The sequence below is a fragment of the Varanus komodoensis genome, unplaced genomic scaffold (assembly GCF_004798865.1).
Source record: "Varanus komodoensis strain SLA01 unplaced genomic scaffold, ASM479886v1 scaffold21, whole genome shotgun sequence".
Classification (NCBI taxonomy): domain Eukaryota; kingdom Metazoa; phylum Chordata; class Lepidosauria; order Squamata; family Varanidae; genus Varanus; species Varanus komodoensis.
In genome coordinates this window covers 6,717,813-6,734,520 of record NW_025335589.1, presented here as the reverse complement: position 1 = coordinate 6,734,520, position 16,708 = coordinate 6,717,813, and the positions used below count along the sequence as shown (strand labels likewise).

At 40.1% G+C, this 16,708-nt stretch overlaps 1 protein-coding gene across 1 annotated transcript in view; it reads left to right on the top strand.

Moving 5' to 3' along the window:
* Positions 1–16,708, top strand: part of TTC29 (tetratricopeptide repeat domain 29) — a 110,249-nt gene that overhangs the window by 24,001 nt on the left and 69,540 nt on the right. The gene's annotated exons all lie outside the window — the stretch shown is intronic.

Here is a 16,708-nt window from a genome sequence, read left to right as displayed (position 1 = left end):
ATTTATGGCTTGTTTGTACTCTATATCAAAAATTACAGCAGCAAATAAGTACAAAGAAATAAGTACAGCAGCAAATTAACTTGTAGAGCACAAAATCTGGTATCAAATACACTATGAATATAGTTCTGAGGATCCTAAAAGTGCTTGCCCAAAATGCCAGAAACACCAAAATTTGATCATATCCGTGATTCCAGTGATCCAAGATGGTTTCAAACATCTGAAAACTAACACTAGCAATTGGAAGTCACTGTGCATGCATTCTGGGTTTTTCTTCCTATTCATGCTAACAATTTATAACAGATTAATTGACATATTTGGAGTTACAGAGCTCTACCAATGGTTTTAATATTGAATAACATCTCCTGTAGCCTCCTAATATAAGAAAGACACATGTGGTTGTTTTTATGGTAAATCTATAATGCTGCCTGTTCCTTTTTATTTAAGTACCATGTAAAATTAACTAGTTAATGGTGACTAAACTGTAACTGGGGTTTAAGTTGATATTGGTATTTTGTATCATAGAAGTGGAGTAGTTGTGGTAAAGGAATGGACAGTTCTACCCATTTGTCCTCCCATAAGCATGGTTAACTGATCTGGAGTTAGGAGTGTGTGAGTACTTTCTTATTTATTTATTTATTTAAACATTTTTATGCCGCCCCATTCGCCGAAGCCTCGGGGCGGCTTACAACAATAAATTAAAACATCATAAATAACATTTTAAAATATATACATTAAAATAAAATACAAATATACAATATAAAATAAGCCGCCCTGGCCAGATAAAATTCAATAATATTAATATTTAAAATGCTGCTTAAATAAAAAGGTCTTCGCCTGGCGCCGAAAAACAAATAACGACGGCGCCAGGCGGACCTCTCTGGGGAGCGCATTCCATAACTTAGGCGCCACCGCTGAGAAAGCCCTCCTCCGAGTAACCACCCTCCTAACTTCTTTCACGGAGGGCTCCCGGAGAAGGGCCTCTCCCGCCGATCTCAGGGGGCAGCTGGGCATATGTGGATGTAAGTGCTCCTTCAGGTAGCCAGGACCCAAGCCATTTAGGGCTTTATAGGTCATCACCAACACCTTGAATTGGGCCCGGACTTCAATGGGAAGCCAGTGAAGCTGACGGAGAACTGGAGTCATGTGAACATAACGTCCAGTCCCCGTCAGCAGCCTGGCAGCTCTATTTTGAACCAATTGAAGTATCCGGACCGTCTTCAAGGGTAGCCCCACGTAGAGCGCGCTATAGAAGTCAAGACGAGAAGTCACCAGTGCATGTGTCACTGTCGCAAGGCAGTCGTTCTCCAGGTAGGGGCGCAGCTGATGAATCAGCCGAAGCTGGAGGAAAGCGCTCCTGGCCGCTGCTGTTACCTGAGCTTCCAGTGAAAGCTCAGGGTCGAGGAGCACTCCCAAGCTGCGGACCTTGTCCCTAAGAGGGAGTGCAACCCTGTTCAGGACAAGGTTCAATTCACCCTCTCCGAAGCCCGATCCACCAACCAACAGGACCTCCGTCTTGTCTGGATTGAGCTTCAGTTTATTGGCCCTCATCCAGCCCATTACCTCGGCCAGGCACCGGTTCAGCACAGCCGCTGCCTCACCTGGATTGGTGGAGAACGAGAGGTAGAGCTGGGTATCATCAGCGTACTGATGGTTCCGCAGCCCACACCTCCTGATGACCTCTCCCAGCGGTTTCATGTAGATGTTGAACAGCAAAGGGGACAAAATGGACCCCTGCAGTACTCCATGGCATAGCTGCCATGGCGCAGAGCCATAGTCCCCCAGCACCACCTTCTGGAATTGGCCGTTGAGATAGGAGCGGAACCACTGCAAAGGAGTGCCTCCAACCCCCAATCCGCAAGCCTATCCAGAAGGATACCATGGTCGATGGTATCGAAAGCCGCTGAGAGGTCCAGGAGAACCAACAGGGACGCACTTTCTTGTTCTTTCACTATGGAAATAGACCTATAGAATCTATCATTTAAAAGTTTCTGTCAGCTGATCATATAAATATTCTTATAAAGGAGGTGTGATAGCCCTTTTGTACTGCTTTTAAATTCTGCCCTCAACAGTTGTGCAATCCACAAATTCAGTGATTACGTAGCTCCTTCCTGGCTTACTCACATGTGTTGCTGTTGTTAGTCATGAAGTCATGTCCAATCCATTGCGACCCCATGGACAACATTCCTCCAGGCCTTCCTGTCCTCCACCATCTCCCAGAGTCCTCTTAAGCTCATGCCAACTGCTTCAGTGACTCCAACTAGCCACCTCATTCTCTGCCGTCCCCTTCTTCTTTTGCCGTCAATTGAGCATTGGGCTCTTCTCCAGTGAGTCCTTCCTTCTCATTAGGTGGCCGAAGTATTTGTGTTTCTTCAGTATCTGGCCTTCTAAAGAGCAGTCAGGGTTGATCTCCTCTAGGACTGACTAGTTTGATTGCCTTGCAGTCCAAGGGACTCGCAGGAGTCTTCTCCAGCACCACAATTCAAAGGCTTCAATTCTTCAGTGCTCAGCCTTCCTTATGGTCCAACTTTCACAATCATACATTGCAACTGGGAAAACCATAGCCTTGACTATACGCACTTTTGTTGGCAGGGTGATGTCTCTGCTTTTTAGTATGGTGTCTAGATTTGCCATAGCTTTTCTCCCAAGAAGCAAGCATCTTTTAATTTCTTGGCTGCAGTCCCCATCTGTGGTGATCTTGGAGCCCAGGAAAATAAAATCTGTCACTACTTCCATTTCTTCCCCTTCTATTTGCCAGGAAGTGAGAAGACCGGATGCCATGATCTTAGTTTTCTTAATGTTGCATTTCAAGCCAACTTTTGTGCTCTCCTCCTTCACCCTTTTAGTTCTTTAGTTCCTCTTGACTTTCTTTCTGAGAATGGTATCATCTGCATATCTGAGGTTGTTGATATTTCTCCCAGCAATCTTAATTCCAACTGGTGATTCATCTAGGCCCGCCTTTCTCATGATGTGCTCTGCATATAAGTTAAATAGGCAGGGCGACAGTATACCGCCTTGCCGAACTCCTTTCTCAATTTTGAACCAATCAGTGGTTCTGTGTCCAGTTCTCACTGTTGCTTCTTGACCTGCAAATAGGTTTCTCAAGAGACAAATAAGATGGTCTGGTACTCCCATCTTTTTAAGAATTTGCCACAATTAGTTGTGATCCACACAATCAAAGACTTTAGCATAGTCGATGAAGCAGAAGTAGATATTTTTCTGGAACTCCCTAGCTTTCTCCATGATCCAGCGTATGTTGGCAATTTGATCTCTAGTTCCTCTGCCTCTTCAAAATCCTGCCTGTACTTCTGGTAGTTTTCGGTCCACATACTGCTGGAGCCTAGCTTGTAATTTTGAGCATAACTTTGCTACCATGTGAAATGAGTGCAATAGTTTGAACATTCTTTGGCATTGCCCTTCTTTGGAATTAGAATGTAATCTGATCTTTTCCAATCCTGTGGCCACTGTTGGTTTTCCAAATTTGCTGGCATATTTAGTGTAGCACTTTTACTGCATTGTCTTTTAGGATTTTGAATAGCTTAGCTGGAATACTGTCACCTCCACTAGTTTTGTTGTTGCTCAGACTTCCTAAGGCCCATTTGACTTCACATTTCAGGATGTCTGGCTCAAGGTCAGTGACCACCCCATTGTGGTTATCAGGGATGTTAAGCTCTTTCTTGTATAGTTCTTCTGTGTAATCTTGCCGCCTTTCTTAATCTCTTCTGCCTCTGTTAGATCCCTGCCCTTTTGGTCCTTTATCATGCACATCTTTGCATGAAACGTTCCCTTCATATCTCCAATTTTCTTGAAGAGATCTCTGGTCCTCCCTATTCTATTTTTTTCTTTGATTTCTTTGCACTGTTCATTTAAGAAGGCATTCTTATCTCTTCTAGCTATTCTCTGGAATTCTGCATTCCATTGGGTGTATCTTTCTCTTTCTCCCTTACCTTTCGCTTCCCTTCTTCCTCAGCTATTTGTAAAGCTTCTTCAGATAGCCATTTTGCTTTCTTGCATTTCTTTTTCTTTGGGATGGTTTTAGTTGCTACCTCTTGTACAATGTTGTGAACTTCCGTCCATAGTTCTTCAGGCACTCTGTCTATCAGAATTATTTCCTTAAATCTATTTGTCACCTCTACTGTATATTCATCAGGAATATGATTTAGGTCATACCTGAGTGGCCTAGTGCTTTTCCCTACTTTCTTCAATTTAAGCCTACATTTTGCAACGAGAAGCTCATGATCTGAGCCACAGTCAGCTCCTGGTCTAGTTTCTACTGACTGCATAGAGCTTCTCCATCTTTGGCTGCAGAGCACATAGTCAGTCTGATTTCTGTGTTGACCGTCTGGTGATGTCCATGTGTAGAGTCATCTCTTGGGTTGTTGGAAAAGAGTATTTGCTATGACCATTGTATTCTCTTGACAAAATTCTACCAGCCTGTGCCCTGCTTTATTTTGTACTCCAAAGCCAAACTTGCCTGTTATTCCAGTTATCTTTTGGCTTCCTACTTTAGGATTCCAATTCCCCATGATGATAAGGACATTATTTTTTGGTGTTAATTCTAGAAGGTGCTGTAGGCCTTCATAGAACCAGTCAACTTCAGCCTCTTCAGCACCAGTGGTTGGGGCATAGATTTGGACTACTGTGATGTTGAATGGTTTGCCTTGGATTTGAACTGAGATCATTCTGTAATTTTGGGGATTGTATTCCAGTACTGCTTTTCCTACTCTTTTATTGACTATGAAGGCTGCTCCATTTCTTCTGAGGGATTCTTGCCCACAGTAGTATACCTGATGGTCATCTGAATTAAATTCACCCATTCCTGTCCATTTTAGTTCACTGATTCCTAAGATGTCGATGTTCACTCTTGTCATCTCTTGTTTGACCATGTCTAGCTTGCCTTGATTCATGGATCTTACATTCCAGGTTCCTATGGAGTATAGATCTTTACAGCATCGGACTCTCCTTTCACCACCAGATACATCTTTAACTGAATGTCCTTTCGGCTTTGACACAGTCACTTCATTCTTTCTGGCGCTACTAGTACTAGCCCTCTGCTCTTCCCCAGTAGCATATTGGACACCTTCCAATCTTTGGGGCTCATCTTCCGGCATCATATCTTTTTGCCTTTTGGTACTGCCCATGGGGTTTTCATGGCAAAGATACTGGAGCGGGTTGCCATTTCCTTCTCCAGCGTAATAATCCCTTTTCCCCTGAGGATTACATGCAGTGGGTCTCCATGCTGCTGCGTCATCCCCCACTCTCCCTCTCTCTTACACACATTTGCATGTGCGCATGCACATACACACACAGCATTTGCCCCTTCGCTCTTCCATCTCAATTCATCAGGATGAAGAAATTTAAAATTACAGGACACACTGGGATCCTATTATTTCTGCCTAGGCAATTACCATTGTGACCAGTTGAGAAACATACTGATTGGTACATTTTGCAGCAGTCCCTGTATCAATTGGCAGGGAAGAGGAGGAGAAAAGCTGAGGAGCAGAGAGGAAACTTGTGGGTTGTATGGAAAGGCACCATTCCACCCATGTGTGATGGGTTGCTTACATGTTCCTTACATTAATCCAGATTCTATGTTTCCTTGTGCTGATTAGCATGTGACAATGATTTGTATATTTTTGTTCTATGCAGTTCTACAATTAATCTTTTTAAATAATACATAGGAAACATAGAAACAGAGTGAGTCAGAAGGGGTCTCCCAGGCCATCTAGTCTGACCTCCAGCACCGGCTGGCTCCGCTCACGACATGGGAAGAGGATGTGCTGTTATTAGTAGCTTGCATTTTCATTTTTATTCTGTTATGGCTATAGAATTTTGTATAAAGAAAAAAATTCAAAAAGTCTTGTTTGATTTTTAAGCTTCAGTTTGCCTTTCAGACATTAAAAATGAAGCTGTTTTAAGCAAATAACATAAAAATTAATATCTTCAAAGTCTCTTGCTGTATATGACTCACTGAATATCCTTAACTCACTGCCTTTTTAATGCATCAAATAAGACAGATAATTTAATATTTAATTGTATTTAAATCTATGGCAGTATTGCAAAAATATTGCATGATATACTCAAAAATAATCCATGTAAATGAAAAATTGCTTTAAAAAAGTCTTCAGAGGTCTCTGGATATCTGCCATACACTTAAAATTGGCAGTGGCATTCAATCTGAACTATCTGGAATAAGTGCAAGATCTTTTTTAATGAATATTTTCATGGGAAATGATGCATTACTAAGGTAGGACAATACAAATTTACTCTGAGAGTGAAAGTTGTAAATGGAGAATCTACAGGATGCCTTCATTCAGTAAAGAAATTAATTATATTACAGGGCTTAACTTCAGAAAGGATTAAAAGAATGTCGATTATTGCATTTTATATAGACTACTTTTTGCAGTGTCTTTGCAACATGCTGTACAACTGAGTGTGACCAAATTCTTTCATGTAGCAAACAGTGCCCCTCCATAAAATGAAAATTCTAGATGAAAAGTTATTTTTATGCATGGTGTACATTAGGTATACAGAATGTTTAATATAACTATATTTTTCTCATATTCTATTATTTCCTTGTACATTTAAAGGGTGTGAGACCCCAAGTTCTTTGAGACCACTGGAGAAGGCATTCAATTTGTTTATTATTTATGATCAATATTTATATCCTTTATTTCTGTAATAAAAAGAAATAAATAAGTGTGGTTAAAGCATAACAAAGAACAGATAAACTATTAACAGTGTACATTGTGGCAAAAGGATAAAACAATATTATAGGCAAGAGGCTTCTCTAAATAAGGTTTTCACACAGTGGTAAAAAAACTATACATGTAAAACAATGCAATGCAGAATATAATATAAGTTAGCAAACTGGCTGCTGCATTCTGTACCAATTGAAGGTTTTTGACATATTTCAGATGCAGCCTCACGTTCAAAGCATACTGAATTAGTCTGAGTAACTAAAACATGGGTCACCAAAGCCAGGTCTAATATTCCTAGGAGGGACATATGTAGATATCACACCCATCTGGTCACAACTGATACTAGAGCATCCAACTTCAATGCCAGGTCAACATGGGACTTAGTCTTCAAGTGGAATGCAACTTCAATTTTAAAATACACCAAGCTTCTATTCTCAGGTTGATCATTCGAATGAGCAGGGGCACCTCTACACTGTCTGGAGTATGCTTCAGTTTGTTCATTCTCATGCAGATATTATTTTACCTATTTCAGATACTATTAAAGAACCGTAATAGCTTCCTTGGAACTGAATGGAAAGAAGGGAAGCTTTATGTCATCAGTAGAAAAAAAAACTTCAAACAGCCTTTGCCAGCAGTTTCTTAAGATGTGAACAAACATAGGGGATGAGATGGGATCCTGCAGACACAGGAAGTCTTAACACCTGTCATGCACTAGTCCCTTCCCTTCTTTCGCTCAGGCTCCAAACTGCAAGACAGTGCTTTACAGCGCAGATCTTTATTGAAACGTCACAGCTAACAATGCAGCATAACTCTAAATAGCTTTCTATCAAGCTGAAAAGATAAGACTACTCATTAAAAGAGATTAACCTAAACTGGAAACTTCTTCCCAGTCCCTCCCTTTCAATAATGCTGTGACTCCAACCTCGGTGTGGTTCTTGGTGGAGAGCCAGCCAACAAGATCTATGCAGGCCCTCCAACTGGGTAGCTTATCTGTCCTGACACCTCATCATGGGATCAAGGACTCTGTCCTGCACCTCCTCCTCCTCCTCTCTCTTCCAACATGAGAGAAAACCCTTCCTATCTCTTTTCAAAAGAGACCTGCTATCACAGCTGTCCTGGAAAATTGCAGGCAGCAACCTTAAAACAGCTTCATAGGTTTCTGGTGCCCCCCCTCCCTGCTCGTGCTCCCCTCATCACCTCTTTCTATCGATCAGAATCCAAAGATGTATCTTCCTGAAAAGTCGGCAGAGAGCAAGTGCCTGGCCTACTCACTACAGCACCAAAGACAAGAAGCCCTGTAGCACAATGCCCCCAAGTCTCCTCTCAGCCAGGTAATCTGTAAGGATACAACTGCTGATAGTATTAAAAACAGAAACAAAAGGAAGAGGGTCTGCCCCGTCCAACATCTGATGTAAGACATCTGCCAGAATAAAGTTGTCTCCTTTGTGTAGCTCAGGCTGAAGCTGGACTGAAATAGTACTAGCACTAACTATGGATTTCAGGTTGAAATGAATCCAAACGACTTTTTCAGCAGACTGCCTTTAACATCTTCATAGCATTGTCATGAGTGGTTGCCTTCTGCCCCACCAGGCCAAGGTGTAATTGACTATTGAGACAATTCTACTGGGCAAGTTTGTGCAGAAATTACAGTGATGGAAAAGTATGATTCTTTTGCTGTTGTCACCTTCATGAAGTAGATTCTAAAATGAGCTGGATTCTATGTTTTGTTGGAATAATGGAGAGTCTTCAGCCAACAGCACTTTAGTTGTCATCCATGTAGTTTTATCATGCTCATTTCTCCACTGCCCCAAGAAACTAGGTCGGCTCTGTAAGGTAGGATTTGAAGTATAGCACTGGCAAATACAATCCTTGAAGTAAATACTCTGTTTCATAGTTTGGGACAGTTTATCTGCCTCCATGGAGAGCAGAACTCCACATTTTGAGCTTTGCACATGCTGTTAGCAGGATTGTCCATATTGATAAAGAAATTACTAAAATTATTTATGAGTTAGTATAATGCACTTGCAAATTTAAATGCTGACATTTGAAAAATATAAGACACAAGCAAACTAAAACATGAAGTTTCCTGAAAGTTAAGTGCATGTTAAACTTTTTATCGCAAGGGTTTCCTTTAGCTTTAGAGAGAATGGCATATTTTTGATTATTTTTAAGTCCATTTTAGAATTTATTGTATTTCTACCAAGCACTTCACTATAACATAGTGACTGTTTCCTGTCCAGTTGTATTAAAACTTATAACCATTTTAATTAGTCAATTAAGTTTGACTTAAGAGGTCAATGTGAGAGTTTCTACAATGAATCTGGAATATCTTTGGCATTGGTGCTTTTTCCTGCCATTCTATGGCTAGAGGGAAGTACCTATAAATCCAAACTGACAACTCTGAAGAGAAGAGTGATTGAAAGACTTATTAGATAATTCAGTTCTTCTCTGTGCAAGCACAAGATTTGCTTCACGTACAGGAGGTATAATCTTATTACATTGAGATAATGTCTTGCTATAGATATTGAATGGGCAGTTATTAGCTTGGATTGATTCCATGCTGATTATTTTTATCTTCAGCTTAAATGAATAGTATATTGAAATCTATAAATAGTACTGTGTATAGTGCATGACAAAGTGATATGTATGTTGATAAATAGTGGTCATCATATTAATCTTAAAATACATACATGAATAATTATAGTTCAGCTTCAATGGGAGTTGAACATATTGCAAGGATTTTCCTCAACATTCATTTATACTATTGCTTTACTTCTTGGTAAAACTGGTATTTACATGTTTAATATTGCAGAATAAAATTAACAGGGGACATTTTGCAGTGAGCAAATCTCCCATTTGTAGCAATTTTGAGGCAAACATCTGTTAAGCCAATCACTTGAAAGTACAGGTAATCCCTAGGTTACAGACTTCTGGGTTATGAACAATTTGCACGGACTGCCATAAAGCCTATGAGAATATCTCTAGGGAACTATGTGACCTGTCATCAGTAACCATGTAGTTTACTCAAGATAGTCAGTTTTTTGCCAGTGATAGAGATTTTCTAGAGATAGTCACAGCTTTTTGCTAAAAATAAAGATTTGCTATAATCATGGCTATTTCCAGGGAACTATGCAATTCGTTTGTCTATGCATCTCTCAGTGGCCATGTAGTTTGCCAGAGATAAGTACGGAGACCCATTTCCTTAAAGCAAGTGTTTTCACTTCAACAAGCTTTTCAACATTTCAGATGTTTTTTGCTCCCTCTTCCACATTTATTTATTTATTTATTTATTTAAAACATTTCTATGCCACCCCCATCGCAACAAACAATAAAAAGGTCTTAGTCTGGCGCCGAAAAACAAATAACGACGGTGCCAGGCAGACCTCTCTGGGGAGCGCATTCCATAGGTGGGGCACCACCGCAGAGAAGGCCCTCCTCTGGGTACTCACCCTCCTAATATCATTCACATAAGTCTTGTGCTTTATCAAGAAGTAGAACTGTAAGCTCAACAAATGCTCAGTCAGCTCTGCCCCTTTACACAGACTCTTTGAGACTAATTTTCTGTGGATTATAGTGTTTTGAATGTAATTAGTAGGTACTGGACTGTATTGTCCTAGCAGCATGTTATCAGAGAACTTCAGAAGATGATGAGGGACTGGTAAGTCACTTTTAAGGATCCAAGTTATTTTCTGTTGGGCTTATATTAAAATTAAAGATGGACAGACAATGAAGCTCAAACATACATTAAGCTAGGCATAAGAAGTGAATTACGGCATTTTTTCAGTACTGAATGTACACACATACATACATATTCTCTCCTTTTCTCTATTATTACTGTATTGCCATCATTATTATAGAATCATAGAATCTTAGACAGTTGGAAGGGGCCTAGCAGGCCATCGAGTCCAACTGCTTGCTCATTGCAGGACTCAAATCACCCATCCAGATATCAACCCTGGTTAGCTTCCAAAATTAGGCAGGATCAGGCACCTCAGGCTATCTGAAAGATGTGTTAGTGAATGCAGAAGTGTTTCTTAAGAGTTTTGTATGCATAGAAGGTAAAATATATGAATATACTAAGACAAATATTTGGCTTACTCATGCAATCTGACTTGCATACAAATTCGACTTAAGGAACTCCTTAACCTAGGGACTACCTGTAAGCATATATAGCTGAATCAGCTGTACATGCATTTTCTTTCAACTCCTTCGTTAATGCACAGAAATAGTAATAATGATTTGTATTATGTTTATTATAGCATCAAAATTCTTTAATATAATTGAAAACTACTTTTATAGCATGCAAGAAGTGATGAAACATTTCTGTTACACCTTGTGTTATTTTAGGCTTAATATGTGAGGCTGGTGGCCTGCAGCCAAAGACTGGGTTGACAAGTTACCATTGCTACTAAAAATTTTGGCCTCTGTGTTTACCCAAACTCAAAGATGCCAACATCCCAAAACTACTTCTGTATTTAATGAGTGACCTGTTTTGCTTAATCAAAATAGGCCACTGTGGCTTATTTACATGTAAGCCATGGTAGTTTATTTCAATGGTGTTGTATTGAATAATTTCCAGAATCACTGCTTGAGGGTGATTTGCATCATCCACAAGTGACTTGCATGTTTTATGGGCTATTAGAAGGATTATCCCCCTCCAGCAAACCATGCCACCCAGGTTCAGACAACATGACAGACCCATGCCTGTGATGATTATGGGAAATACAAACACACAAGCTCAGCATGTGCCACAATTTAAGTGAGCATGCTGTGTGTTAGCCCAGTGTGTGAGAGTTTTCTTTCACCCCATTTATGTGCCCTCCCTCTTGCTGCTTCTAAGGCAGTAAGGTTCAATGGTATGTGTGTACTGGTTCACAGGTGTGGAGAATGGAATCCCATGATCAGCAAGAGACAGCCTAGTCAAAGGAAGATAGGAATTATTTACTTAATGGAAAAGCCACTGTTCAGTGCAATGCTTCCCAAGTGATGTCAATGAAATCAATTAAAATGTATGATAAATTGCTATCTAAAATCAGCTTAAACTGCAGAACTAACATCAAGCACAAATAAAATAATCTGACAGATTTTGGTTCTAATGCATTAACTGGTTGTTTTTTGTTGGGAGTAATGTCTGGCTATTTCTCTTAGCAGAAATGAACAAGGCGAAAGGAAGATAGCACTGTTTGGGGCACATAATCAGTATACTTCCTCAGCTCCCTGTGTGACAAAAGCAGTTTTCATGTGTCATCTAAAGGAGGACAGAAGGGATAGAGAAGGACCTGTTGTGTGTAGGGTGGGTGGTAAAGGAAGCCACTGCTAATTTTAACCTCCTTTGGAGTGAGGATAGCTCCTTCCTGACTAAGAGCTGGGAAATCCAAGTTGTAGAGAGATGGCAGCATTCCAGGGCAGTCGAGCACTCTTACTGAAAGACCCAGTTTGTCTTCTCAGAAAGTCAGACTTCTCTTCCAACTATTTAATGTTATTAAGATTATATTTGTTTTTAAAAATTTTAGGGCTTTTAAAATTTTAAATTGTGTTATATTTAAAAGTCTTTTCCCACCTCCAGCTTTCTCTTGCCCTCCTACTCTTCTTTCTGATACTAAATAAGAACTGGATAGAATCAGTTAATAGCATTGCAGGGAGAAAGCAAGAAGTGCATGTTGTAAACATTCCTATACAGTGGTACTTGAGCTTACAAAAGCCTTGGTTCACAAACAAATTGGGTCACGAACAAAAATTTCATTAAAATTTTGACGTGGGTCACGAACTCTGCCTTGGGTGGCGACCAAGATCGCAGCCATCTCCCTCCCCCCGCCACGTGGGGAGATGGCCACGATTGCAGTTGCATTCGTGCAGGGAAGGTGCACTGCTCAGGAAAGACGGGAGCAATCTCGGCCATTCCCCTCCCCGCAATCAGCATGATCGTGGCCATCTCCCCCCGAGTGCTGGGTGGGGGGGTGGGGGGGAGATGGCTGTGATCGCATCCATCTCTCCCTCCCCCAGTGTGCCGTTTGTGCCCGTCTCTTCCTCCCCCAGTGCTCCCGCAGTCACGCCCTTCTCTTCCCCCCACTCCCCAGGGTGCTGGGATGAAGGGCACATGCAGGGATGACAGGCGCGCTCTCACTCATGCTGGAGGGGCGGGGAGATGGCCATGCTTGTGCTTGAGGTGGGGGGGGGGGGAGATGGCTGCGATCTTTGTTGTTGTCAATTTGCTTCACATTTTTCTGATTTAAAACATGGTTACAGAATGGATTGACCTTATTTACATTGAACCTTATGGGGAAATTTGACTTGGCTCACAACCAATGTGGGTCACGACCAGAATCCTGGAACAGATTAAGTTCGTGAGCCAAGGTATCACTGTACTCTAGCTGGTCCTGCATTGCACAGTGTTTTCCTTCCTGATATAGCCCCCATTCATTGAGAGTCTTTGCTGTTATAGGTATAATACAATACTGATGTTTTATTTATTTGATTAATTTCTATACTGTCCAACAAGCACAGCTCTATACCTTATTACCATGGCTGAAATATTAACTAACATATACCACTTGTTATATATGTGTTAATATGTGCATAACTGTTATAACAAGTGGTAATATATTTTCCATCATTAATGAAAAATAAATGTTTTATTTGATTTTAAGCACTAAAAGTACAAGTCTGTGATCCTGGAAGAGTGTCCCAGGAACATAGGAGTTTTCAGATTCACTCTCCCAAAGCTGTAGGCACTTGTACAACTTTGGGAAGAGACCTTTGAAATTCTATCCTTCCTTCATGCCTACCCCTTCATAGCCACTGTAAAAGTAAGTACAGCACCTGCTTTCCAAGGTTGCAAAATTAAGAGTGACCTTGTAGAAGTGAAAAGTGGGATATTCTGATGAGAAGGGAAAAGAAGGGATGGACTCTGCAGAATCCCATTGCCTCACCAGCACTGGCTCTGTTCCTCTCACAGGCAGGGTACAGGACTCTCATAAGCTTCCATGACTGGAGGCTTCTGTCTAGTGAATAGCAATCTGACATGATTGCACTGTAAAATGTAAAGTCTTCCAGTAGAAAAACACGGGGGGTGGGGGGAAAGGAGCATTTGTTTTCTCCTTTTTTAGTGGTTACTGTATTGTTCTTGCACAGTCTCTACAGAACATCCAAACCACTCTTTGAAAACCACTGAATTCAAGAAACGGTTTGGTAGTTTAGCACAACTGCTGGGGGGTGGGATGCAATTCCATGTGGTCACAGCAGCTGTTTCCCTGTGATTTGCTCTCACACTAAATCCCCAAACCAGTTTTTGAACCCAGGTAAGTTTTTAAACATTGTCCAGCTTGTGAAAAGGAAAGTCTATTTTAAACAAATTCATGTGCCCATTTGAATCATAATTAGGTCCCATCCGTAAAGACTAATATATCCTTAAACAAGACTGCAAATGAAATTTATTAAATCTTCAAATGAATTATTTCATCACTTTTTTAAAATTCATTTTCCCACTCTTCTAAGTCTTTTACTGATACTGCTGCTTATATTTTACCTGCCTATTTCCATGGAGCTTTAATTATTTACTGCCTAATGAGTGGTACTGAGATGAAACGTCATTCAAAGTTGTTTTCACCAATCCCTCCCCTTTTTTTTCCTTCAAAGTTTTGGAACACTGCATTAAATGCTGTTCTTGTTGTACAGAACAAACCTTTGGAAAGCAAAGTTACTTTTATTACTTAGCAGTCTACAGTAGGGATAAGCATCAAAAGTTTTGTCCTATACTTCTCATTAACCCTTGTCATTGCAGCTAATGGAGAGACATTGTGGGATTTCTAGACCTAAACATCTGCAGGACCACAAGTAACTAAAATTTGTCCCAGATGTTTTGGCAAACAGCTCTCATCATCCCTCAATAATGGCTAGGCTAGGCGAGGGCCAATGGAAGTTGTAAGCCAAAGCATCTGAAAGGCTACATGTTGTTGTTTTTTTAAAAATTTTTATTAAAATTTTAAACTAATACTACAAACATCAAATATCATATACATTGAATTTACTGGGTCAACCCCCTACTACATATTTTTTAACATTCTATAGTCAAATTCAAATCAGTTTATAATAACTTGAAAACATCTCTAAATTTACGCCAAGTCCCGTTTCTCCAGCCAGTTATAGAAAAAATCCCAAGTTTGATAGAAGTCAGTGTCTTCTTTCTCCTTCGATGATAAAGTCAACACATGTTTACATAATGATTTTTAATATGAATTATCTGTGCAGCCAGGATTTTTTAATATTATAAATTAATACATTGTAACCCAGAACACGGTGCAGCTAAACACTTCAAATTCCTACTGATTTTAATGGGAGAAGTAAGCCTTAAATATTTCCTCAATTCATTTGTATGGATTTAATATTCTTATTTTGGCCTGGATTATGACTCCATATTAAATTAGCAGCCTTTCTTAAAGCAATTATTAATATGGTATCTGAAACCGGTACTCTGGTGGCCAAAACTAACTACCTCACTCTCTTCAAAAAGATTGCAGATAACCAGAAGAGGGAGCCACTGACCTATCCGCTATATTTGAATATCACCAATGCAGTTGTTGACCCACAATTGTCAGGTGACACAAGGGCCAATGGCATTTTATACGGGTGTATAAAATTTCTGATTCTTGGACTTAATTTCTCAGTCTAAGCAACATCTTCCTTTAAAAAGGTCTGGCTCCTGCCATAGTACATAGACATTTGCCTGTCTGGCTACCTGTTACAAAACTGCCTGACTCAAGCGTTGTTTATTCACCAACTTGCATATTTTAGGGATTTGTATCTCACCCTTCAATAACATTCCCAGGCTGACTTACAACAAGATAAAAGCATGCATACAAAATATATTAAAAATAAGAAAAATCAATAGAAACAGCCTTAAAACATCAAAATCACCCAATATAAAATAGGTCAAATTTAACTAAAAGACCTGAGAAAATTACTGGCTTTTGCCTGGCTCCAAAATGCCGTCAGAGTAGCTGGCAAGTGACTCTTTCTCTTCTAATAAGGTAACTTCCATCTAAGTTATTCTTCCTTATATTCCTTCTGTTCTGACAACATAGGGGTGAACAGTCTCCCATGGAAATCTTGTGTTATGTTTATTTTAATAGCTTTGATAATATATTCAGTTAATGTTCCCAATTTTACTCATAAGATTTATTGATGGACCTGACTTGCTCTGCTGGCGGTCCTTGGAATTGCAATACTCACATAGAGGGTCTTGTTAAGAGAAGCTTGGGGTTTCATGGGCAGCATTTCAGTCTTTAGGCCTGTTCCAGCTATTATCTGGCCCAACACATGTGGGATGATGTACCTTAGATCTGTTTTTTTCTGTGAGATCAGGTGTAAATGATTTGTGGCTGGAATCGCCCAAAAATGATTATGTTGATATTGCTTGAGCATTTAACCGTTTGGACCTCTCAGCAGCTTTTGAGCTTATGAACCGTATTTCCGCTTTTGGATGACATATTTGGCATGGCTTTAAAAGGGATTGCATTTTTGTGTTTGTTGGTCTTTCAGAAGGTTATATCTGTGTACTTCTTTTCTACCCTGTGGGCATTGGCCTATGGTATATTGCAGGTTTCTGTCTTTTTTCCCATGTTTTTTAACATCCCCATGAAATTGCTGTGTGAGGTTTAGGCTGAAGGATTTTCACTAGGTGCATAGTATTAAACCCAGTCTCTTGTTCCTATCTGTGTACTTCAAGGAGGCTATAATGTTTTTTGATCGATGAGAATTAACAATCAGTGACTTAATCCAAATAAGTTGAAGGTTCTCTTGGTAGGGAAAGAGACTATTCTGAATGAAAGTTTACAACTGATCTTCAGTTGGGTTGCATTCCTATTAAAGGACCAAGTGAACAGTTTAGAAGTTTTCCTGGTAATGGCCAGTTACACTACACTACAGCTACACTTCTATCTGTAAAGACTGTGTCAGTGTGCTGTGTGAGGGGGGTTTAATGACAGTTCAGAAACTTCCACTGATGCAGAGTA